The sequence below is a fragment of the Magnolia sinica genome, chromosome 18 (assembly GCF_029962835.1).
Source record: "Magnolia sinica isolate HGM2019 chromosome 18, MsV1, whole genome shotgun sequence".
Lineage (NCBI taxonomy): Eukaryota > Viridiplantae > Streptophyta > Magnoliopsida > Magnoliales > Magnoliaceae > Magnolia > Magnolia sinica.
Genome location: NC_080590.1, coordinates 39,593,188 through 39,620,338, shown reverse-complemented (window position 1 = coordinate 39,620,338; position 27,151 = coordinate 39,593,188). Strand labels below are relative to the sequence as shown.

The following is a 27,151-nucleotide window of genomic DNA, read 5'->3' as shown; positions in this document are numbered from 1 at the left end:
TCACCTATAGGGAGCAAACCTAAGGTAAAGACTGTACACCCAACTCTTTTTCAAATATCATCCATGGGGAATCGAATCCTCACCTATAGGGAGCAAACCTATGGTAAAGACTGTTCACCCAATCCATTCAATTTTCCAAGTTGGTTCCTTTCATGTTTAGTGATTACCAAGTTAATCCTTCAATATCGAACTGAAACCTTAATATGCACGCGAGATGTGTCCTGCGAATTCATGTCTCAATCAATGTTTACAAATTCTAGTAATGGATTAACGATTCAAACTTAGCTGTGAAATTTAATAGATAACTGAATCCAAGAGTCATAAAGTACCAACATCAGGTATCTTGAAATTCTAAGTGCCCTAGATGGCCGTCAAAATCACTTTGAATTCATCAGAAAGCCTGAAAAATTAAAAATTTTCACAACTTTTGCTCAAGACCAAGAAAACACTGATTAGGAAACCTAATCTCCCACCCCCAACCAAAAATCTACATTGTCCTCAATGTAAAAGAAATAAACATGCAATGTACTTGGGACAACGAAAAGTGAATATGAAGTGATGGGAAGATAGTACCTGGATGATGAATCGAGAGACACTTTCCAAGAGATCGCAGCATGGGCGTCGGTCAGCACGAGAGAGAAGGCAACACAAAAATAACAAAAATAAAATCCTAACTATACCACTTTCGTAGGTGCTCTCGATTGCATTTAGCGTATGCAACAAGCCTTTAAACCCCTAGGTTACCCCTAGTGGACGAGTTGTAGTCTCGTGAGGGTTTGCAGTAATGTTACCCACAAACATTGAACTAACTAATGATAAAAACAAAATGAAATGACGAGCTGGGTTGCCTCCCAGGAGCGCTAAGTTTACCGTCTTCAGCCAGACAAATAAAGCAACAACTCTAGTCCTATGAAAGCGATAAACCTACCTATACCTCCATCAGACTAGGAGATCAATCCTGGTAAACAGGATCAGTCAGAGGTATGGACATGTCCTCTGAATCAAATTTCTCGACAAATGGTTTCAATCGATGTCCATTGACTTTAAACTCCTTGCCATTGTCGGGATCTCTAATTTCAACGGCCCCATGAGGAAAAACAGTAACAACAATGTAAGGGCCGGTCCAACGAGATCGAAGCTTACCCGGAAAGAGATGTAATCGAGAATTGTACAAAAGGACCTTCTGACCAGGCGTGAATGATTTTCGCAAAATGTGTTGGTCATGAAATGCTTTCATCTTGTCCTTGTAAATTCTCGAATTATCGTACGCATCATTCCGGATTTCCTCAAGTTCATTCAATTGAAGTTTGCGTAGCGAGCCAACATTATCCAGATTGAAATTAAGATTTTTGATCGCCCAGTACGCTTTATGTTCCAGCTCTACAGGCAAGTGACAAGCTTTCCCATAGACAAGTCTAAAGGGAGACATTCCAATAGGGGTTTTAAAGGCAGTACGGTATGCCCATAAGGCATCGGTCAATCGGATTGACCAATCCTTACGATCAGGGTTAACCGTTTTCTCCAAAATGTGTTTAATTTCCCTATTAGAAATCTCAGCTTGTCCACTTGTCTGTGGATGGTATGGGGTGCTCACCTTATGAGAGATACCGTATTTCTTCATTAAGCTCTCGAATGGTCTATTACAAAAGTGTGAACCCCCATCACTAATGATGGCTCGAGGCGTTCCGAATCGAGAAAGGATGTTTTCTTTTAGGAATTTAATGACCGTGCGATGGTCATTCTTTCGACACGGAATCGCTTCGACCCATTTAGTGACATAATCCACGGCGAGCAAAATGTACAGATTTCCAAACGATTGGGGGAATGGTCCCATGAAATCGATGCCCCAGCAATCAAATGCTTCAATGATAAGGATGGGATTCAAAGGCATCATATTTCGTCGGGACAATGCTCCCAATTTCTGACAACGCTCATAAGCTTTGCAAAACTCATAAGTGTCCCTAAACATAGTGGGCCAGTAAAAGCCACACTGCAGAATCTTGGCCGTGGTCTTTTTAGCAGAAAAGTGACCACCACAGGCTTGTAAGTGACAGAAAGAGATGACGCTCTGATGCTCATCGTCTGGTACACATCTCCTTAGGATTTGGTCTGAGCAATATTTAAATAAGTAAGGATCATCCCAGAAAAAGTTGCGCATCTCGGTGAAGAATTTCTTCTTATCTTACGCAGTCCACTGTGTCGATATGGCACCTGTAGCAAGATAATTGGCAATATCAGCGAACCAAGGTGAATGGGAGATTCTGAACAATTGTTCATCAGGGAACATATCATTGATATGGGTCGCCTCAAGGGAATCAGAGGTATTAAGGCGAGAAAGGTGATCGGCCACTACGTTCTCTACTCCCTTTTTGTCTTTAATTTCCAAATCAAATTCTTGGAGTAGAAGGATCCATCGTATCAAACGAGGCTTAGAATCATTCTTAGAAAGAAGATACTTAAGTGCCGCATGATCTGTGTAGATAATGATCTTGGATCCGATCAAGTAGGACCTAAATTTGTCCAAGGCGAACACTACAGCTAAGAGTTCCTTTTCCGTAGTCGAGTAGTTCACTTGGGCAGAATTTAAAGTTCTATTTGCGTAATGAATGACGTAGGGCCTCTTTTCTTTTCTCTGACCTAGAACCGCTCCAAGAGCATAATCAGAGGCGTCACACATAAGCTCAAAAGGAAGGTTCCAATCGGGTGGTTGCATGATAGGTGCAGTGGTTAACGTGCCTTTAAACTTGGTGAAAGCTTCCTGGCGTTGCTCAGTCCACTTATAAGGAGCATCCTTTTGAAGAAGATTACATGGAGGACGAGAGAGGTGACTAAAGTCCTTTATAAATCTTTTGTAAAACCCGGCGTGTCCTAAGAAGGATCGCACATCTCGTATGTTCTTGGGTGGAGGTAGGTTGGAAATAAGATCAATTTTAACCTTATCTACCTTGATTCCCTTGGACGAGATGATATGTCCAAGGACAATTCCCTTACGAACCATGAAATGACACTTCTCCTAATTGAGTACCAAATTCTTTTCTTCACATATTTTCAGCACACATTCAAGATTCACTAAGTAATTGCTGAAAGATTGACCAAAGACAGAGAAGTCGTCCATGAAGACCTCTAGATATTGCCCCACCATGTCAGAAAAAATACTCATCATGCATCGCTGAAAAGTGGCAGGGGCATTACATAATCCAAATGGTATCCTTCGGTAAGCAAAGGTGTCGTAAGGACATGTAAATGTGGTCTTTTTCTGATCTTCAGGAGCTATCTCTATCTGGTTGTAACCCGAATACCTATCAAAGAAATAGTAATAAGAATGACCAGCTAACCTTTTCAAGATTTGATCAATGAGGGACAAAGGGAAGTGGTCCTTCCTTATGACGGTATTTAACATCCTGTAGTCAATGCACATTCTCCTACCAGAAGTAACTCTAGTTGGCACGAGTTCATTATTTGAATTAGCTACGATGGTGATTCCGGACTTCTTAGGAACCACCTGAGTTGGACTCACCCATTGATTATCGGATATAGGGTATATGATACCCACATCCAAGAATTTAAGAACCTCGGCCTTAACTACTTTCTTCATGTTTGGATTTAGTCTACGTTGTGGTTGTCGTGAGCTCTTTGCATTATCCTCAAGATAAATGTGGTGAGTACAAATCGAATGGTCAATTCCGTTGAGATCCACCATCGACCATCCAAGGGCTCCTTTGTGCTCAATAAGAGTAGAGATGAGCATACTCTCATGTTCTTGCTCAAGGTGGGAAGAAATCACCACCGAGTATGTCTCATCTTGACCTAAATAAACATATTTCAAATCAGAGGGCAAAGGTTTTAGGTCAAGCTTCGGTGCCTTAAGGTTAGACGGTAGAGGCACTACATCAGTTTGTGGCAATTCTTCAAATTGTGGCCTCCACCGGTTAACTTCAAGTACCGGTGCAGCATCAAGCAAGGCACACATCTCTCTAATCATGTCATCATCAAAATCATAGGAGTGGGCCAGGCACGTCTCCAGATGGTCGGAGGATAAGGTCAACGGTGTCGTATCTTCCACGAAAGAGTCAATCATGTTAATGTCGTGAAAATCATCATCATCCTCTAAGTTGCTGCCGTTATTGAAAAAAATGTTTGACTCCAATGTCAAATTTCCAAAAGACATAGTCATGACACCATTCCTGCAATTGATAATTGCATTTGACGTGGCAAGGAATGGGCGACCAAGAATGACGGAAATCTGAGTGCTCATGTTATTGATGGGTTCGGTGTCCAGGATGATAAAATCTACAGGGTAGTAAAATCTATCGACCTGGACTAACACATCCTCAATTATCCCTCTTGGTACACGAACAGAGCGATCAGCAAGTTGTAGTGTGGTTAGGGTGGGTTTTAATTCACCCAAACCTAACTGTTTGTATACCGAGTAGGGAATCAGATTGACGCTCGCTCCTAAGTCAAGAAGTGCGTGATCAATTCGATGGTTCCCGATTACACATGATATGGTTGGGCTACCGGGATCCTTGAATTTCTGTGGCACGTCTTGCTTCAGGATAGCACTCACTTTCTCAGTCAAGAAGATTTTCTTTTGAATAATTTTCCGTCTTTTGGTCGTGCATAAGTCTTTCAAGAATTTGGCATATGAAGGTATCTGTTTCACGACATCAAGTAGAGGAATGTTGACTTTCACTTGTTTCAACACCTCTAGGATATCCTAAGAGTTAGAGAGAGGTTTTGGTGAAACCAACCGTTGGGGGAACGGAGCAACTGGCTTCTCTAGAAGTTCCGGTTCTAATTTTTGTGGGGCATCACTAGCTCCATCATTGTTGTCCTCTTCTGGTTCTTGAGGTTTTTCTTGTCTAACCGGAAGAGTTTTATCAATGATCTTCCTACTCCTAAGAGTGGTGATGGATTTAGCATGCCCCATCTGATTTGAAGAGCTAGGATCATTAATCTCGTACTGCGGTTTAGGATTGGGGAGAAGTTATGCAGGAAGCATCCCCTTTTCTATAACCGTCATACGAGAATCTATCTTTTGCATAAAATCTGTAATTCCACGCATTGCCTGAGCCGGCTCTTGTATGGGATTTTGAACCGGTTCCTCTTGAGGTTTCACTTGATTTGGATTTTGATTGAAGAAACCTGGAGGGGTCGCCGTTTGTCCATTCCTCCAACTAAAGTTTGGATGATTTTTCCAGCCAGGATTGTATGTATTGGAGTTAGGTCCAGTAAAAGGTCTTTGATAGTTGTTTACGGCATTGGCTTGTTCATTCAACACTCTTCGAAAGGCGGGTATTGTAGGACAGTTTTCAGTTGTGTGAATGTTGCTATCACAGATGCCGCAAACACTTTCATTAACCTTATCCTTCTTTCCTTCCATGGCCTCAACTATCCTTATGAGCGTAGTCACTTTACACTTGAAATCATCCTCTTCTTTCAAGAGATATAATCCACCTTTCTCCTTTAATTGAGTCGGCCTAGACGTGGTGTTCGACTTTGGGTAATAGTCCCATGATTATGTTTTTCAGCCAGACTATCTAGGTAGTCCCATACCTTGTCAACATCTTTATTAATGAACTCTCCATTACACATTGTCTCGACCATTTGGCGCATGGAAGATGTCAATCCATCGTAGAAAAAATTTGTAATGCGCCACGTTTCAAATCCGTGTTGTGGGCATGAACTAACCAAATCTTTGAACCTTTCCCAACATTGGAAGAATGTTTCATCTTCCTTTTGGGCAAAGTTCATGATTGCTTTTCTGAGGGTAATCGTTTTATGATGTGGGAAGAATTTTTTTATGAATTCCCTCTGCATGTCGTTCCATGTGCCAATGGATCTAGGACGCAGTGAATGTAACCACGTCTTAGCTTTCTCTTTTAAGGAAAAAGGAAAGAGTTTCAGCCTGACTGTATCCTCAGATACATTAGGAAAACATAATGTAGCTATAATCTCATCGAACTCTTTCAAATGTAAATATGGACTTTCTGATTCAAGTCCATGAAATTTGGGAAGGAGTTGGATAACTCCTGGCTTGATGTCCATTTGTCCTGTGTTTTCAGGAAAAATCATGCATGAGGGCATACTCACTCCCGCCGGTTATAGATAATCTCGTAAAGTATGAGGCAGGGGTGCCTGTTGCACCTCATTTTCATCTTGGGTATCCTCCACCCTAGGTGGAAGTATAGGAGGTTGGTCTTCAGCCATAACTTCAGTTAACTCAGGGGATTTCGAGCGGTGTCTAGTCCTGCGATGGATAGTCAACCCCTCAACCAATCCTCCTTCAGTCAAGAGACGTCGAGTGTTGTCACGGGCCCACTTGGGCATGAAACACTCGCAGCCCTCAATCAAATTTAAAGCCTAGTCCTAAGAAAGGAAAAGAAAATCTAAAAAGAAAGAGAGGGAGAGTTGGAAAGAAATTACCAAATTGGAGTCCTAAGTTAAAACCTGCAAAATAAAACAAAATAAGTTAGATTTTAAAAAGAGAAGAACGATCCTTTAAAAGAAAAATAGCAGTAAATTAATTTCTAAAAGAAGGAATTCCTAAAAGAAAGTGGAAATTTCTAAAATAAATTAGGAAAGACCTAAACTAGAAAGTAAATTATTAAAAGAGAACTGAAAAATAGAAAGTAGGGAAGGAGCTTACCGAATTAGAAATTTCTATCTTAAAGGCCTACAAAATAGGAAGGTTAGTTTCTAAACAAAAATTCTAAAAATAAATTAGGAAACAAATTAGATTCTAAGAGAGTTAGAATTAGAAAGTTACTAGAGAACAAGAATAGAAGGTTAATCTCTAAAAAGGGAAATAACTAACCTAGTTTCTAAAAACAAAAGAGGAAAGTTTCTAAAAATAAACTATTTCCTACAAATAGAGAAATACTAGAGTTAGAAAATTTCTAAGATTTAAACCTTAATTCTAAAAACAGAAAAAGTAGAGAAATTAGGAAGGAATTACCAATTTAAGAACTTATGTCAGGATCCTACAAAACAGGAAAACAGGTTAAGTTCTAAAAACAATAGAATAAAATAAAATAAAAACTTTTATCCTAAAGTAAGTAAAATCTTAATCCTAACCTAATTCTAAAACTAATTAATTTCAGAAAAACGTAGCCGTCAGTCCCCGGCAACGGCGCCAAAAACTTGTTCACTCCCCAAGTATAGGGTTGTGATGTAGTAATAAACTCGGTAAGACCGAGGTCGAATCCACAGGGACTGAAACTTGTACGTTTCCTGAAACTAAATAGAACTAGAACTAGCCTAAGATGCAATCTAAATCAAATATAAATTGATGAATAATGGTGAGAGATTAATGTAAAAACTTAAGGAATTCAGAGGAAGGAAACTAGGGATTCAGAGGATCCACTTGTAGAGATCAGGGAGATCTTATGCCTGCATCAAGAATTATTGAATTTAAACTGAACTTTCTTGATCTGATTTTCAAGAGATGAAAGGTATATGAATTAGAATGGATTCCATCATCTAGCCATGCCCAGGAGACAAAGTCAACAACAGAATTATACTAATTTCCAACCAATCAGATGATTATGAAGGTCGTACTATCATCCAACCATGCCCAGGAGACGATGGTGAACAACAGGGCTTCCTGACTTCATAAACATAAAAAGGGGAAAGAAATATCCCATCTCGCTACAGGCTTCACCTCTTAGCCCTAGCTAAGAGGTTTAGCGCACCATGATTAGGCTAAAATCCTTAGGGTTCATAAGGAAAGAAAAGAATAACAGCCCAGAAAAAATAAGAAAAAGAAAAAGAAAATAAGGCAAAACTTCCCTTTCCTCTTCCAGTCTTCTCCTTTACCCAAGCTATGCTCCTCACGTTTCCTGCTAAACTCCACAGCTCTCTCACGTTCCAGCCTCCCTCTGATGCCAAAAAAACTCCCCCATCCTTCTGTTTCTTCTCTCCTCTTATAGCTGTCCAGCGCCCTGGAGGAGTCAGTTCCGCCCTCCTCTTTACGCAGCAACGGCGCCAACTCTGTTCTCGCAGCAAGTAACGCACAAAAAAGGCTTCGTTTGGACTGAAAATCAGGATGTTGATCGTCCCGATTATTGCATCCTCCATCATGGATAGGGATAAACCTGGCTGGGGCTTCCATTGGACGGTTTGGATCGCTGATCTGATCACGTTCTGGGTCACGTAACTCCACGAAAAATCTGGATTTTCCGAACGCGCGTAAACCTTACGCAGGTTGCGCTGACGTGTTCGGTGGGCCCCATAATGATGTCTTCAGAGAAATCCACTTCGTTCATTGGATTCCTGACGAAAAACTGGTCAGGAAGGGTGGGTTTTATTCAATTCTGCATGGCCCATTGTACCAGATCCATTCACCGTCCATCTTGCTTTTGGACGATCAAAAATGGATCTCCGGGACCTTTTGAAACTTTGCCACCTAAGCATGAGTGGTATGGCCCTCGTAATTCTCATGGACGGTCCAGATCAGTCATCTGGACCATGATGGTGGCCCACAGAGATCGTCCGCAGGCTCTGTTCTTGCGTAAACAGAGAAGAAAGAAAAAATGAATTTCTTCCGCTGTGCTGCTGGCGGGGGCCATGATTAAATTCAGATAGGAAATCCACACCGTTCAATGAAATCCTGGCGAAAATCCAGTCAGGAATGAGTAGTTTTGGTCGGTTCTTGTGTGGCCCATTGTATAAAGTCAATTCACCGTTCATCTTACTTCTTTTGACGATCCACGTGAATCCACGTGTATGGGTCCAAAATTCCACCTAGGTGAGGGTATTCCCTACCCTAAAAGCACTATGGATGGCTTTGATCATTCAAAGGAGCAAGGGGTGGGCCCCACTGAGTGAAACCAGCGGACCTACGTCCACTCGCTGTGAGAAGTAAGTTTGGAGAAGAAGAGTCGGTCAGCAAGCGCTGACCGACTTTCGGATGTTTGGTGCACACCCGGTGCACTTGCGTCCCTTGCACATGCACTACATGTATGGGTCCCACAGAGATGTTTGTGAGAAATTCGCTCCGTCTATCCATTTTGTCAGCTCATTTAAACAGTTGAGACCAAAAATGGAGAATATCCAGATATCAGGTGGGCCCCACTTAAGGATTTAAGGGGCTGATCTATCCATTGGGCCACTTCCACAGCGATCCAATGGCTGATTTTTGATTTGTACGGCTTATTTAAGGTCTTCAGGCCATATATGGAGTTTCAAGCTGAACGGATGGTGGGAACCCTGTGATCTTGTATTCTGTACCAATTTCAGGCTACTTGAGCATTAGTTTCTTGATTTTCTTGGATCCCTGGCGTGCAAATATGCCGATCTTGGTCTCCTGGGGTCCGTCGCTTGCCTTGGTGATTTCAGACCGCTAAATCCATGCTTTAAGCATCCTTTTTTCAGTCCATGCTCGTAAATACACTCTGCATCACAAACACAATTAAATCAGGCCATTAAACGGTATCATGCTTGTAAATTCATGCAATAACTAGGTCTGATATGCAATATTTGACCAATGCCTCCCTACCAACAGATTTCACTCCTTAGCAAAACAATACTTAACAAGAACTAAAGAAATAAAGACCCATTCTAACCAATCATAGGCCTTTTCCATGTCTAAGTTTAATAATTAGGTTGCCACCCATAACCTTACAATCAGTATCGTTCACCATTTCACTAGCTAATGCAATGTTCTCTGCTATAGACTTCCATAATTAGACAAATGCATCTTGCTTGTTCGAGATGGTACTAGGGAAGATCCTTGCAAGGCGAAGTGCAACGATCTTTGAGAAAACCTTGTAAACATAGTTGCACAAATTGATTAGGTTTGAATTCCCTCAAAGACATAGGATGAGGGAATTTTAAAATTAGGCATGTGAGAGAATAGAGAAATGATTTGTGGATAGGCTAATCCTTAAAGATCCATCCATAAAGAAATCGCAGGTGGCCTTATATGTCCTCTTTAATAATATCCCAACAAGAAGAGAAAAAACTTCCAAAGAATCCATCGAAACCAAGAGCACTATCCTACAGAATATAAAAAATGCATTAACTTCTTCAAAGTGGGGGCAATGTAGAAGGCCTTGATTCATTTGCTCATTCGCCAACGAGGGGTACAGTCAATAATGTTGTCAGTTATTCTAATTTCTTCTGATGTGAAGATGAATTTGAAATGACTCTCAACTTCCTCTATAATAGCTTCATAAGATTTGAGAATCACACTCTAGTCGGTCTTTAATTCTTCAACTAACAGATCTATGCCTCCTATCCACTCCACAAATGAATCATGAAAGAAGCGGTGGTCTTTTAGTCATCCTTCTCCAGCTACTAATTTCTTTCTTTCTGCTTCCAAAAAGTTTCCTCTTAGAGCTACACTTTCACTAGGTGCTCCTTTGCCTATTCTATATTAATACAGTCTGCCTCCATCATAGAAATAAGTAAGTCATGTTCCACCTTAATGACTACATCTTCAGCCTATTGTATATTTTGGAAAACATTCCAAAAAGTGGAGTTCCATTGTCATAAGGCTACCTTCAAGCAATGCTTATGTCAAAAGATATCTTAATCTTTCTTCATGAGCTCCCTCAGTTGAAATCATGCTGAAATTATCTTAATAAATTCACCATTGAAGACTTTCCATGTGTTGGGCATGAAGTTGCTAGAGTCCTTATCGTCGTAGCTCGTAAGTGGCATCTTCCATCAAGAAAGGATAATCAAGATGAAGGCAGACGTGTTCCTGTAGCTAGGGAAGTTTTTCCTAAGACCAATCAATTCAAGTGATCACCTACAATCGGGCTTGCAAAGAATTCGAATGCGTCCCGAAAAACCCCGAAAACCCCCAATTCCCAAAATCCCTCCAAAGTCCTGATTTCCCCCAAATCTTCCAAACCCATTGCAATCCGTAAATCTCCCTACATCCCCAAACCCAGCAGGGTGGGTAGAGGTAAGATGCAGGAACTCCTACAAGCCACCCCCCCCGAAAAAAAACCCTAAATCCTTCTCTCCGTTCATCGGAAACACATCCCTCGACACCACTAAGGATGACCTAAGGCGAATCTTCGGCCACTTCGGAAAGATCGTAAACATCTACATCCCTTGGAACCCTCCACTTCAAAGGCCTCACAACTATGCATTTATCCGTTTCCTCTACGAAGATGACGCAAGAGCAACCATGGGACTCCTTAATGGGAAAATGGTGGACGACAGAAGCCGGAGCATATCTTAGGCTAAACCCAGAAAGCTTCTCCGCAATCTCCCACAATCCCTCTCCACAGCTACCGGGCACACACGACCCCTCCAACGGGTTTCAGGTAGATCGGTTCTCTCTTTCATGGATGTGGCCAAAGGTGCGGGTACAGGTGCGGCTGTAGAAGGAGAGGGTCCAGCTCCCGTTGTAAGAGGCCCCTCATTACCGTGATCCACATAGACAGTAAGGAAATGAAGCAGAAGCTAGTAGAGCTAAGCCTCTCCTTAGTGGGTTAGGCCAAGAATGTCGATGTTTCAATCATGCACCTGCTCAAAAGTATCAGGGAGTCCAGGTACATCTCCTCGGCCATTAAAATTACACACATCGGTGAGGATCGGTTCCTCCTTGTCTTCAAGACAAGGATGGAACTGATCTCCCTTTTTTTCGATGTTTCTCTGCATTCCAATATGGGCCTCGCTAAGTTGGAGGTATGGTCTCCAGAATCCTTCCTAGAATCCAAAGGCATGTGGGTCTGCCTCTACGGGATCCCGTAGCATGCCTGGTTACACTCGGTTTTTGTCGCTCTGGGGGGTACATTCGATGATATTCTGGAAATCGACAGGTGCTTGACCATTGACCTTTACCAAATTACAACAAGAGTTAGGGTCCGGCTTCACCCAAGAGTGGATACTCGGAAGGTTAAAAACCTTACAGTGGAGGGCAAATCCTTCTCGATTTTGCCACATCTCAAGTTAGCGTCCTCAACAGCAAATGCAGTTGGCATCTACACCTCTCCTACTAGGTGCAACAGAGAATCCACTAGGCAATGGGTGGAAAAAGTCGAACCCTCCCCCGATACCCTCTCATCCCTCAACTCCCTCCTCCTTAGGAACTACCCATTTCCCCCCTTATAGGGTACCTCATAGCCCAACTCGTCCTCTATGCACCCATCCAGCTTGTTCCCAAGCCTTAATCACACCTCAATCAACTACTGCTGAGAGTGCTCTGCCAAAGAACTCGATTCACCCCCCTCCAACCCAAATAGGTAGCTTCTAGCCCCCCCAGTGCATTCTCGACCAAACCCAACTACCACAGTGATAGGGGACCCCCTCAAAAGCTACACCCACCACCTATCAGCCCCAATCGTCTCACCCCCACTCCTGGCCCTTCTCCCCACTCCATTGAGATGGTCCTCAAAGGCCCCATCTGAGGGTCACAGTACGTTGAAACTAGGAAGCCAGTTCGAAATAGATCATGAATATACCCAAGCAGAAGTCTGGAACTACTTCCCCCTCATTACATTGGGGAGGTCAATAGCCCAAGAGGGAGGTCAAGTGGCGATTGATCTCTCTCCCTACTTCATTAACCAACCAATTATCCACTTCCCAAGCTAACAGGAGCAGGCCTAAAGCCTTCCTATTGATGACAGTTCCTCTTTCGAGATAGTGGAATCGACGTGTAATACCCTTCATCCTTCTCCCTTGTTACGTCGTCGGACAGCTAGCCTGCCAGTCAACTAGATGGGAACCAATGGATTGGACTCTAGTAACCATCCCCATCTATCCTCTCTTGGGTTCTCCTCAGCGAGAAGGAACCTGGAAATCTTATTTAAAAAATAAGGGCAGTTTCTAGAGTAGACCAACTCCCAGGCAGGCTTAGGCCAATCCTCCCTCATAGACCCTGTTAGGGTGAACCCAGTTAAACGAAATTTAAATTTACCCTCATCATTCCAGCTAACCGACACCATAAGGAAAATAGCCAAGGGCTAGGGGATAAGCTTACAAAACACTTGTTTAGATACTTCAATGTCGCCCCCCCCCTTTAGACCCTGTTAGGGTGAACCCAGTTAAACGGAATTTAAATCTGGCCTCATCATTCTAGCTAACTTACACCATAAGGAAAATAACCAAGGGCCAGGGGATAGGCCTACAAAACACCTGTTCAGATACTTTAATGCCTCCCCCCCTCGGGTTATGAAGTGGCACCTTGTAATGTCAGGATTAGGTCATTGAAGAGACGAGAAGCGAGATTAATTTCGTGGTCCCATGTATGACATCCTTGTTTGGAATGACTGCGGGGTGGGTCATGCTCCCACTATTAGTTCCATCAAAATGTTGATCAGATCCTTCAAGCCAGCAATCATAGCCATCCTCAAACCCATGCTCAGGGATGAATGAAGAGTTCGATGGGCCCTAAAACTAGGCTTTCACTCATCCTTCTCTACTACGGATTAAAAGTATAAGGTGTGGGTTCTCTTCGCAGCTCACCTCAGTATTGACATCCTTATATCCTCCAGTCAAATGCTTACGCTGGCTGTAGGGCACCAAGGGTTTGCTGCTATCGCCATGACCTCTTTTGTGTATGCTAAATGCTCCCTTATCTTGAGAAGACAATTGTGGGGTGAGATGGCTCTTATGGGGAACACCTGCACATGTTTGTGGATTATATACCGTGATTTCAATGCCCTTATCTCCCCCTTAGAAAGAAGAGGTGCAGTAACCTATGACTCGCACAGTGTTGTCGAGTTTGTGGATGGGCAAAACAACACGGGGCTGATTAACGCACTGTTCTCGGGTCCAAGCCTTTCCAACTTTTCCAGTCAAACACCTACCCAGGGTTAATTTAGACCATGCTCCCCTACTGTTCACATCCCCTCCTCAACTCCCAGCAGCCCCCAAGCTGTTTAGATTCCAGCGGATATGGGCCAAGCATGAATCTTTCCTTCAAGTTCTGTGTGAGGCGTGGTCTTAGATTCCGCTATTGACCTGATGATCACCCTTCTCAGAAAATTGAAAAACATTAAGCGAGCCCTAAAGAGCTGGAACTGGGGAACCTTCAGGAACATCTTCTTGAATCTGAAGTAGGATGTGGACGAGCTGACCATAGTAGAGAGTGCAACCCAGAGTTCCTCGGACCCCTACCCTCAACAGATTATACAAGCAGCTAGTTAGAAAGTGGCTCGGTTGGAACTTTGTGAGGAAATCTTCTGGAGGCAGAAATCCAAGGTCCAATGATTCATTGAGGGTGACAGAAACACCAAGTTCTTTCACGCAAACGCGTCTGGGAGAGCAAGGAGAGCTAGCATCCAGAAAATTAGGCTTGCGGATAGGTCAGTTATGAGAGACATCAACTTGATCAAGCGTGAAGTGATCTCATTCTACAAGCACCTCCAGCGGGCTAAAAACCCCTTTCACTTGGGTGACTTGCTCGAAGTCATTCAATAAACTATCTCTCGAGATGAGAGCCAAACCCTCTTGATTGCCCCTTCTAGCGAAGAAGTTCTTGTGGCAGTCAAGGCACTCCTAGAGGATGGGGCCCCTGGCCCAGACGGATTCTCGGGGGCTTTCTACTAGACGTGTTGGGACATTGTGGACCCAGATCTTCCGAGAGCTGCACGCCTTTTCTTCAATGGTGGAACCCTTCCCGGAGCCTTCTCAGTCACTCTAATCTACCTCATCCCCAAGTCCACCTCGATGGTCAAATTCACTGATTTTAGGCCCATCACTCTATGTAATTGCATTTACAAGATTATTGCTAAGATTATTGCTGACAGGTTGGGAAACATCCTCCCCAACATCATATCTGCTGAACAAGGGGCATTCGTGAAGGCGGGTCCATTGTAGAAAAATGCGCTCTAACTCAGGAAATCTTCAGAGATATTAATAGAAAAGCTAGAGGTGGCAATATTATGCTTAAACTAGACATGGAGAAAGCATATGATAGGCTTAACTAGGAGTTCCTATCAAAAGTGCTCACAAGATTTGGGTTCGACATCAGATGGATCTCCATGTTGGAAAGATGTTGGTCCAACTGTTAGTTCTCGGTTCTCATTAATGGGGAAGCTTGCAGATTCTTCAAATCATCACGTGGGCTTCATCAAGGAGACTAATCTCCCTAACACTCTTCATTTTGGCAGCAAAAGTCCTCAGTCGAGGCTTTGCCCACTTGTTTGGGAGTGGCTAATGCCAGCCCTTTATGATCCGCAGGAACTGCCCGATCATCTCCCACCTGCTGTTCACTGATGACACCATCCTGTTCTCTAACAGTTGCAATTCCTCCCTCAGGAATATAGCTACCTTCCTCAGAAATTACGAACAGGCTTCGGGCCAGCGCATAAACTCCCACAAAAGCTTCATCATCATGGCAGAAAATCAACCTCAGGCTTAGTTAAGATCAACCACTTCTATCCTGGGCTTCAACCGTGGCTCCTCTCCTTTCACCTATCTGGGTCTACCCATCTTCTATGTCAAACCTCGCCGAGCATATTTTCTTCATTTGCTAGAAAGAATTAACTCTAAAATTGCTAATTGGAAAGGGAGAATCCTTATGCAGGTGGTAGACTCACCCTTATTAACCATGTACTGCCCAGCGTGCCTATCTACATGCTAGTGCCAACGAAAGTCCTATCTAGCATCTTGAAGGATCTTCATACGTCCTTTACTGATTTCCTTTGGGGATGGGAGGGTGCTAAGAGGAAGTGTCATTGGCGCAGCTGGCGGTCAATAGCTCTCCCCAAGGCAGAAGGTTGGCTGGGCCTTAGAAGCCTCACATTCATCATAAAAGCTTTCTACCTCCAAATGGCCTGGTCAGTCCACCACAGGGGTCTAAATAGTTACTGGAATAATTTCGTCCGAGCCAAATACTTGTCTAACATCTAAGGGCCAGCCAGTCATTCTTCGTACACCTCAACCTCCGCGCTCTGGAAACAAATCTGCAAGGTGACCCTATTGCTGACTCCCCTCTCGTGCTAGTTGATTAGAAGGGGTGATTACAGCTTCTGGAGGACCGACTAGACAAGGTTGGGCCCCCTCCTTGACTGGGCTCTTAGCCCCATCCTTGCCCAACTGCAAGAGGCCTGCATCAACGATCTGATTGGGCCATGTGGCTGGAAGTCTAGCACTTCGCTGCTCCCTCTCCTGCCCCAGTTTATCATCGACCATATTTCTGATGAGGGTATCTGTACTTCTATTTCGGAAGACAAATGCATCTGGATGGCTTCTGCCTTAGGGGAGTTTTCAGTTCGCCTGATAGCCCAACTATTCAAAACACAGGCCGACAAGAAGGCATGGTCGCAATGAGTGTGGTACCCTAAGCTCCCTCCTATACTCTCCATCTTGGTTTGGGAAATCATCCACAAGGCCATCTCGATGGACGATTGTATCCAAAGCAAAGGGATCTCATTCGCTTCTAGGTACAACTGCTGCTCCATGCCAAACTCGCCCCAGATCGAAACAATTGACCATCTCTTTCTCTCGGTATCAAAGGCCTCGGAGGTTTGGGCCCACTATGGTAGGATCTTTAGCTTAGACTGCCTTTCCTTTGCAGTTAGCATAACCATCTTCTGGTGGGCCTCTGTCTCTGCTGCCCTAAGAGATGGCCACTGATTGGCCTCATTCCCTCCATTTTCTGGGAGATTTGGAGGGCTAGGAACACGACCCGATTTGAGGGTCTTGATACTCCGATCAACACCATTATAGATAACATTCATCGGTGGTTATGCCTAATGAGCCCGCTTCTACCCCTCCCAATCCCTCTAACCACCACCTAACAGTGGCCCTTGGGGCCTTACGCATCTCCGTTCCCCCTTTTGCACACCCCATTGCTCAGGTGGTAAAATGGTCTAAGCCGCAATCTGGTTGTACCAAATTGAATGTTGACAGATCGGCTCTTGGAAATCTGGGCTCCTCGGGTGGGGGAGGTTTAGCTAGGGATGTTGCAAGGCACACTCTCTCCGCATTAGCACATCAATAAGAAATAGCTTCTTCTCATAAATAAGAAATACCCAAAACAAGTAAAAAATTCTCTGGCTTCACATCTCCATGCATGTAACCTAAGCAAAAAAGAGAAACTACATATATACAAATCCATGGAAGTTGATAAAGAGCAGAACACTGCAAGAAAAGATAGAAAATATTAATTAGAGGCACCCTTTCAAGTGAAGCTTCTCAAGAATCGATATAGCCTCCACCGCAATGCAAGCCACCATACTTGGTGATATCCTGTTCCAGGTATTAGATAGTCAATCTATCTGACATAGCACACTAAAAGAAATAAAGGAAATAAGATGTGTCTGTTTCTTATGCCTGGACTACAGAATTCCAGACATCCCAAAGACTGGGCCCAAGCACGTCCATATTACTTGAAACAATCATTTCAATTAATTTAGCAAAGGTAAGTTGAGGAAACCTGCACAAAACCTTGAAAGTTGTGAGAATAATCTCATTCATGGTCATGGTTTGTATCAACACAGCACAATTGAATCAATCAAGAAAAAATTGGAGCTTTTCCATCATAGCTTTGAAACCAATTGTTGTGCGAAGCACAAGAGCTTGGATCCTAGCTAATCACTCCTCAGTCATGATTTTGGACGTAAGCACAGGGTCCAACAAATAGGCCCACAAACATCCTATGAAGTGGAGCCGGAGGATGTATCCCGTGAAATGTGGACCATGGAACATGATAAATGCGCTTATCTGTAGAATTTCATCGAAAATGATAAAAGGATTGATAATGGGTTGTACCTGTTAGTATCTAACTCTCATTTAAGGTCATGGATGGATGCCTCCGTCCACATTTTTAGGTGTGCCCGAACTGGCCCTTGGTCGAGAGACATTTTTAAGTACCTGCATATGACGTAGTTGGGCCTTGTCCAAAGTACTGTAAGATGAGAAAGTCCTCAAGTATAATTCTATCATCTGCTACTTAAAAAAAAAAAAAGAAAAAAAAAAAGATAATTCATATGCAAAAATATAAATAAAAAATGAAAGCAAGGATCATCACTAGGAGATGAAAAAGTTTGTCACATTAGTAGGCTTACAATACCTTGATTCTATACCCTTTGAAATCTCTCCAAAAGAAACATAGGATTCCCAAAAGGTTTTCTATCCCCAGGCGCAAATGAGTATCTTAAGAGGAAAAAAGCTTTTCACCAAGGGTTTAATGGAAAATACCGTGATGCATAACCAGAGAGAAAAACAATGGAGAGGAACCATGTGGGGATATTAGGACAGAAAACAAACTTTATATGGTAACTGAGTTGCGGAAAATCATTAAAAAAAAATTAGAGAATTAGTTATTACATGTATTAATAGTTCATAACATGGAATATTATACACGTAATCACCGCTGGTTTTACTTGAATTAGAAAGGCTTAGTTATTACATGTATTAATATTTCATAACATTAGAGAATTAGAAAGGCTTAGTTATTACATGATTGTTGGTTGATTGGTGGTTCAAGGACAGATTAACCTTGCATTTTTAGGCAGAGTAAGGTTATTCTACTCTAATCATGCATTTGCATTTCAAAATCAATGTGACCTTAGTGCATTTTTTTAATAATGCCAAGTCAATACAGCAAAGGTCATGGGGTACACAAGGCCATGGACATTCTCCTTTAAATAACATGTAGAAGTGTTGCAAAATTTTAATTGGTGGTGGCCTTCCCATAGACTTTATCATACTATCTAATAAACAAATCTCAATGATTATGGGACCTGACAACACAAAGTATAAATTACACCAACTTAAAATTGCATTTGAATTGGCAAGCCAACAATTTTTTTTTTTAAATCGAGGAAACAAGGTCACTGTGTGATCTCCCAATCTACAAGAATTTAGAGGAACGGTCAATTCAAGGTGGGGCAAAGCAAAGTAATGCTCTGAATTACCAATTAATGGGGGACCTACTTATCAGAATTGGAAATCCTATGTATTTGTGCAACAAAATGGTAGTTAATGATACAATTTCTCTGTCCAAACCATCCCATCTGGTGGGCCAGTAGAAAATTTTCTATCCAGATGGCCCACATGGAGATTGTGCCAGCCTTTTTTTTTTTTTTTTGGCATCCACACCATGCAACCCGGTAGATGGCAAAGAACCCCTGGCATGTGTCACAACGATAATCAACTTGCAGCCTAACAAACTCATAGATGACCCCTCGTGATGTTGACTGATCCACAACAATGGCCCACCAAACCAGACCTTTTCAAGTCAACAGGGTGGTTCCAACGCCCATTACAAAATCACCAAAATAGCTCTAAACCCCACCAAGACACCGCTTGGAAATCTATGGTAGTTCACATCATATCCCTTAAGGGCATTTCGCAATCTCATCGGTAAACAAGCAGTAATGAAACCCTAAAATAGGTATAAATAAAAAATAATAACAAAAAACATAAAAAATAATTGCAGACAGTTTCTGAAAACATCAAATATTTCAATAGATAACAACAACACAATTTTTACAACAAAATCAAATCAAAGATTAAGGGTGCGTTTGAATGCACCAAATATCATATATTTCATGATATTTTGCACAAAACAGACTAATTAGTCATGAAATTTCATTATATTACGTGCAGCCAAACGCACCCTAAAAACGACATACGTGACCAAAAGATAAAAAAAATAGATTATTTTTAAAAAATTTTTATTTTTTATTTTTTCAGAAAAAAGAAACCCAAGAAAAGGAAAATAAAGAATTTTACAAAGCCCTAATTTCCAAAAATAGAGGATCCAGAAAAAACCCTAGATTTTACATATATTTACCTCAGCAGTCCGGTATTCTAGAACGACAACGAGATAATATCCCCACAAACCCCATGTGCGTGGATATGCGTTACTTGGTTGCTGCGACTGGGCATGGTTGGCAGTCCGATCGAGAGGTCGAGAGTGAGACTTTTGGTAGGGCTTTTTGCAGCCCATGAGAATGACATTAGGCGTCGCGAATTTATTTCGCAGGAACTCCCTTCGATGGGAAGCTAGGTGGGGGCCCACTTTATTGTCTTTTAGAAATCCACGGAAGCGGATTGGTTGGTGTACCTCACACCAGTTATATAGCTGCTGCATTGATGTTAGCAAATTCTGTGGGTCTGATCATGAGGTATGTGTTATATCCAAACCGTCCATCCATCTGGCGAACTCGTCTTAAGGCTTGAGATGAAAAAATAAGACAGATCTAACTATCAAGTGGACTACACTGCAAAAACCAGCGGGGAATTGAACGTCTACCATTGAAACCCTTTTTGGAGTCACAGAAGTTTTGGATCAATATGAAATTTGTTTTTCCTATTCATTCAGGTATTTGTGACCTTATGAACATATTAGATGCAAAATAAACGTTATGGTGGGCCCTATAAATTGTTTAACAATGAAAATCATTATCTCCGCTGCTATTTATGGTGTGGTCTAGATGATCTTTGGATATGATTCATTTTTTGGATAATGCTCTAAAATGAACTCTAAAAAGAGATGAATGGTGTAGATATAATAAATACATCACTGTGGGGCCCATGTAACTTTGATCTCCTTTGAACTGTTCGTACAACTCGGAGCTCGAGGAGCGTTAGTGCTCGTCTTCGCACGACACGTACCTACAACAACTATATAGCTGATGTGAGCTACACCAGCCATTTCGCTTTTGAAATCCACCCCTTCTGTCTACTTTTTCGAGTCATATTTAGACACGGGCTAAAACTGAAGCAAATACAAAACTAAGTGGGCCAAGGATTGAACATGCACTGTTGAAACATCTTATGGCCATAGAAATTTTGAATCATGCTAATTTTTATGTTTTTAGTTCATCCAAGTAAGAATAACCTTATGAACGGTAAGGATGGTATATAAACATCACAGTGGACCTAGGGAAGTTTCAACAGTAAGACTTTACCTACACATTTTCTTGACGTAACGCACACTTAAGTTTTGGATTTAGATAATTTTTTTGCCCATTTCCTAAAATGATCCTTCAGAACGATGAACATGATGGATTTTTCAAAAACATCATGGTGGCCTCACCTAGCTTACCATTGCAAGAAGTTCTTGCAAAAGCGTTTAAGAGGAAATTCCTGTTCTAAAATTAATATCGAAGGTCGGTGACCCACATTTTTTAGGTTTTAGCTAGAGTCTAAAACCGTAGCAATATAGCTATGGCTAGAGCTATACACGAGTCAAATTGAGTCGAGCTTGACATAGCTCGACTCGGCTCAGCCACTAGCTGACCCTAGCTCGAACTTGGCTTGGATCGGTCCTTGAGCCTGACTGGCCAGCTCGACTCGGTTCAGTCAGTAGCTCGGGCCAATTCGAGCCGAGTTCGAACCTGTGCGGCATTTTTTCAAATACATGGAGTGCACTTTCAATTCTCATAGTATGCAAAACAGTAGTAATAGTTTACAGTTATTTCATCGAACACTTAGTAGGCGGCATCAAAATCATGATACAAGGATAGTTTTATCATGTAATGTTTCTTTTTTTAGTAGTTATTTGTTTTATATACATACCTTCCTCATCACCAACCAATCACGTAGAGAATGTATGCACCTGAAACAACACTTTGTTGAGTCATTTCATTAAACACTTGGTGAGCAACATCAATATCAAAATAATCAAGTCACCGAATTGGTTCGATCTGAGTCGATTCGAGCTTGGACAGGCTCGAACTTGGCTCGAAATTTTTTTGAGCTCCAAAAGTCATCTCGACTTGGCTCAAACTTAGTTTCGAACCGAGCTTTTTCGAGTCAAGTCGAGCGAGTTAACTGAGCTAACTTGGTTAGTGTACAACTTTAGATACAACTTATATCTGTAGTAAAGATCACACATGGTTCGTAGCCTTTACCTTTTTTTTTTGGTAGTATTAGCACCCGCTTGACCGATCTATGAATTTGGTGTGATGCAATTGGACTTGCTAGTGTACACTCACATAGTAAGTGTAGGGCCCACATTGATGTAGTGTGAAATCCACAATATTTGATGGTTTGCTTTGATTGATAGGTGATTCACCCCCAATATTTGCATCATGTAATCTTCATAGTGGTGCTCTCTCAATGAACAGCTTAGATCAGACCATTGTTTGCTTTTTTCCATGTAAAGATCACATAGATAAATCCTAATGAGAAACCATCGATTGCTAAGTAAGAGATCTGAGCCATTCATCGGCTCATCCCTTCTTTAATAAATCTCATATTTTAACAAACTTTTTAGCCTCATTTTCTTAGCAACTAAGGCTAAAAAGCATACTTTTAACCTCAGTTTCATAGCAATCGAGACTAAAAAGATGACTTTTGGCCTCGATTTGTCACTAAGTGAGGTGAAATGGTACACTTTTAGCCTCAGTTTTTAACCAACGAGGTGAAATAACGAACTTTTTATAGCCTTAGTTCCTTTGCAATCGAAGCAAAAAAGTAGACTTTTAGCCTCGGTTTTCTAACAACTTAAGCAAAAAAGTGGACTTATAAAAACTAAACTTTTAACATTACGTTACGACCAATTTTTAAGCGCAACCATTAGAAATGGAGGAGCAATGTTTGAATAGGATTCTAGGGTATCCTTACATATAAAGACTTCTGAATGGATGGTCTAGATTGGTTTGGAACGATTTCTAGAAGCCATTTAACGGTTGAGATTACAACAACCCTCAACAGTGGTAAATAGAAAAGATTCTTTTCGCCCTCTAGCTATGGAAAGAAAAATTCTAAAATGGAGGGTTGAGATCATCTTATCATGTGGTTAAGATCAAAGGAGAAGAACACAAACGGATTGTCGGTCTGTTAATTAAAACAAAATTAGATTTTCATTTTTAGAAATAGCTCACTTGTGGGAGGAGATTTTACTTGATGTAGGCCCCATAGAGTTTACTTAGTGTGCTTGGCTTAGTGGGTGTTAGATGTATTACCTAGGAAATTGCTTAGAGAGAGAGAGAGAGAGAGAGAGAGAGAGAGAGAGAGAGAGAGAGAGAGAGAGAGAGAGAATGGGAGTGAGAGAAATTGGGCTAGACCGGGAGTGGATCGTCGCTTTGGGTCATTTCATACCCCTTTAACCCTTCATTTTCTTTTCATCCCCCTTCCAATTCAAAGTTGAGGGGAGTGAGTCAATGTCATGTGTGGCCGATGGCTATTTGTCGTGAAATCACACTATTTTTTTATAATGTGCTTTCTTTTAAAAAAATTCATAGTGGATTCCATGTGATTGGGAGGTTGATTAGGCGATCATTTCCACTGTTTGATTAAGGATTGGAGGTTAATTGGATGGTTGACAACACTTCGTGTCGTCCAGTCATTGATTGGGAGGTCAATCAGTCAATGGTTAGTGATGTGCATAGTTTGATTGTCAATTGAGGTCTTGATGAAGTGATCTAAGGTGGTTTCCACTGCTTAATTGATGATTGGAGGTTGATCGGATGGTCAAGAACACTTTGTATCATCTGATTATTGATGAGATGTGCATATATTCGTCGCAAATAGTCTAAATTGGTGTATTTGTGGTGAGTGTAACAAGTCGTCGCTAAAAGTCAATTTTTCAACGAGTTTTATGTCGTCACCCAATTTGTCGCCAAAAGTGGCTTTTTACGATCACAATTGAAACTTGTAGTGAAAAGTCTTTCCCACCCTAAAAAATTGCACTCTAAGTTTTTGTGATGACTTGAAATGTCGTTACAAATAGTTTATCTTTTTGCGATGAGATTACAATCACTGTAAAATGTCTAATTTGGTTTTTTTGCAACGAGTTTAACCAGTCGTCACTAAAAGACAAGTTTTTATGATGACTTGAAATGTCATTACAAATAATGTACTTTTGTGCAATGAAACTATTGTCATAAAAAGTCTAATTTGGTGTTTTTGCAATGAGTTTACTAGTCGTTGCTAAAAGTCACTTTTTTACAATGACATAAAATGTCGTCATAAAAAATCACTTTTTGCAATGACCCCAATTTGCCGTAAAAAGTGGCTATTAGCAATGACCATTGAAACTTGTTACAAAAAATCTTCACGCAACGAGTTTTTGTGATAACAATTGGAACTCGTAAAAAAAAAATTGATCATTGGCAACGATTTGAGATGTCGTTGCAAATAGTTTACCCTTTTGTGATGAAAATACATTCGTCATAAAAAGTCTAATTTTGTGTTTTTAATGAGCTTAACCGGTCGTCGCTAAAAGTCACTGTTTGTGAGGACTTATGTGGTCATAAAAAATCTTTTTTTTTTTTCACAACGACACCCAATTTGTCACAAAAGTGGCTATTAGCAACAACCATAAGACTCATCGCGAAAAGACTTTCCCACTACATAATTTTCAACGAAAAAAATCGCAGTGCAAGTTTCCGCAACAAGTTTTGTGACGATAATTGGAGCTCGTCGCAAAAAGTTGACTATTAGCAATGATTTAAAACGTCATTGTAAATAGTCAATTTTTTATGACGATTTAGAATATTGTCATAAAAAATTGACTTTTGTGTTAAAATTAGACTCGTCGCTAAAAAAAGGCATCACAAAAAGTCTAAATTGTTGTAGTAGTAAGTCGAGTTGAAGTTTGATTCTGAAACTTCTTCAAAGGTTCGGTATCACTATTTAAAGGGGTGTAAATTCATTTTTATCATCTATCAATCAAAATTTGAATTTCGTACAATATATATATATTCTTGTGGATTTGAGGAATCTTTGTGAAGAGTTCAGATAAGCTCCGTAGATTCGAAGTAGCTATCCCCTTGAGGAAGACGGTGATTGATCTCATCATGTTCATCCCTGTGTCACCTATGCCTCCATGTTTATTGTACTTCTGATCTGGTCACTCTTCACCTAAACATTTGACAAGGGCATTGCCACCATCATGGCCACCACTACCACCACCACCACCACCACCCATCACTGTTACCATCTCACTCAAACTATGGTACATAAATCCAAATTATTTTAATTTGTAGTATTAAATATTGATTTGATTTAGTACAAGTTTTCAAGTTGACATGACCAAGTTGAATATCAAGTTGAATTGAGTTTGAGGTTATTAAATTATGGTACAGAAGAGGCAAGTATGTGTCCGCAATTCTCTCTCCCTTTATTATGTTAGCTATGCAGAGTCGAGGGCTCGAAAGCCACTGCCCACCTTTCCTTTGATCGAGCGGCCGTAGTTTCTCGATTGCACAGAAACTCCTACTCTCGTCTCCACCCATCTCTGTAATCTTATTTGGGTTAGAGATGGGCAGCGGGCCAGCACCATTCTCAGAGATTGGGAAGAAAGTGAAAGATCTTCTGACAAAAGACTACAATTTTGATCAGAAGTTCACTCTGATGATGTCTCATGATGGCGGGCTGGGGCTCACAACTACTGGAATGAAGAAGGATCAACTTTTCATTGGCGACATAAGTACACTGTACAAGAGTGGCAATACCAAAGTCCACGTCAAAGTTGATACTGATTCTAATGTCTCCACAACTGTGATGGTAAATGAAATTTTCCCATCTACGAAGACTGCGCTCAGCTTCAAAATACCCGACCACAAGTCTGGCAAGCTGGATGTGTAGTACCTTCATTACCATGCAACTATTAATTCCAGCATTGAATTGACACCCGCTCCTTTGCTAGAGCTCGCGGCGTCCTTTGGCAGCAAGGAGCTTAGTCTTGGTGGTGAGGTCGGATTCAATACTGCTTCAGCCTCTTTCACCAAGTGCAATGCTGGGATTGACTTAAACAAGCAGGATTTCTTTGCTTCCCTTATACTGGGAGATAGAGGAGAGTACATTGAAGGTTTCTTATATTCACATGGTAGACCCCATCAACGGCACTGCTGTCGCTGCCGAAATGACCCACCGGTTCACCACATACAAGAACAGCTTCACCATTGGAGGCTCCTAAGTTCTCGATCCTCTCACCTTGGTGAAAGCTCGGCTCAGCCACAATGGAAAGGTAGCGATGCTTTGTCAGCGCGAGTGGCAGCCCAAGTCGCTGGTAACCCTTTAAGTAGAATTTGATGCCAAGGCGGTAAATGGCCCCCCCAGGTTTGGATTTGCATTAGCTCTCAAGCCTTAAAAAATGGTGGGGCAGTCCCTTGTTTCTTCTATTTTTGAGTACCTGTCCTTATATTCCATGGGAAAATGATTTTTTTGACCTGCATCGGTTTCAATCTATCTGGATTCTTTCAGTGAAAGCATTAGAACTGATTGAGAAGGAATTGAAATTAGAAGGAAATCCAATATCAAGAAATACAGATACTACTTGCTTGCTCTTCTTCTTTTTTATATATATATATATATATATATATATATATATATATATATATATATATATATATATATATATATATATAAAGCTATGCAATTTTCTTTTATCCATTTTAGGTGATGTTTATCATTTCCATTTCAATTTTTCTAACTGAAATAATATCTTACCTATGTGTAGCTCACATTATTTAACCTAACGTGAGATAATCCTTTAACAATGATCCTTATTCATTGGCATTTAGGGTTCATAAGAACGCAAAGACTTAAAGAGAAGAAAAAAAAACATACATGGGCAGCTCAAATAATGGAAGAACTTGTCAGCCAAGCTTCCTCATGGGAGTATGATGCTGGGCGTACGCCACAGGATAGAGGATCAACTAGTTGGGTTAATTTGGAGAGTCCTCCTCAAGTACTGGACGGTGATTCTAAGGTAGAAGACAAGAGCAACAAGTCTCCTGAGGCCAAAGATAAAAAAGAGGACGGAGGTAATGTAAATTATATTATTGTTTTCATCTTTTCTTATAAGCCAAAATATAGATATACTCAAACAAATGTTTAGCATGACTAACGAGGTTAATTGTTTATTTTTTAAAATGTGAATATCCAAATATGATAACTGATGCAATATTAAAAGGTAATGCAAGCAATCAAAAAAATTAAAATTTCAATAAGAGTAAAAGATTATATGATTCTACATTTGAAATGAATATTTTCCTTTTTCGTGCATCAACAACGGTAACTTCATCTATTTTATATTGCTTGTCTAATCATTATTATGTAAAATTTGTATGGTGCATCGTGGTTAACTTTTTATGTGGCCCTTATTTATTTATTTATTTATTTACATACGCACTCATACCCCATACAAAGTGGGTTTTCACCACAGTGGACCTGTGTTGAAACTCTTGTGAATCTACTCCTGAGGCATGAGTACGACCCTATGGACCCCATTGATCTTGAATTCTTGATGGGTGATGATAGCACGACTGTTTGGGTGGAG

The 27,151-nt window shown here is 41.2% G+C and overlaps 1 non-coding gene and 1 pseudogene across 1 annotated transcript; both read left to right on the top strand.

Moving 5' to 3' along the window:
• Positions 1-5,665: 5,665 nt before the first annotated feature.
• Positions 5,666-5,772, top strand: LOC131234251 (small nucleolar RNA R71). Its single transcript, XR_009165654.1, has one exon. It is a non-coding gene; the product is annotated as a small nucleolar RNA R71 (small nucleolar RNA).
• Positions 5,773-25,010: 19,238 nt separating this feature from the next.
• LOC131233541 (mitochondrial outer membrane protein porin 6-like) lies at positions 25,011-26,115 on the top strand (annotated as a pseudogene).
• The last annotated feature ends 1,036 nt before the right edge of the window (positions 26,116-27,151 follow it).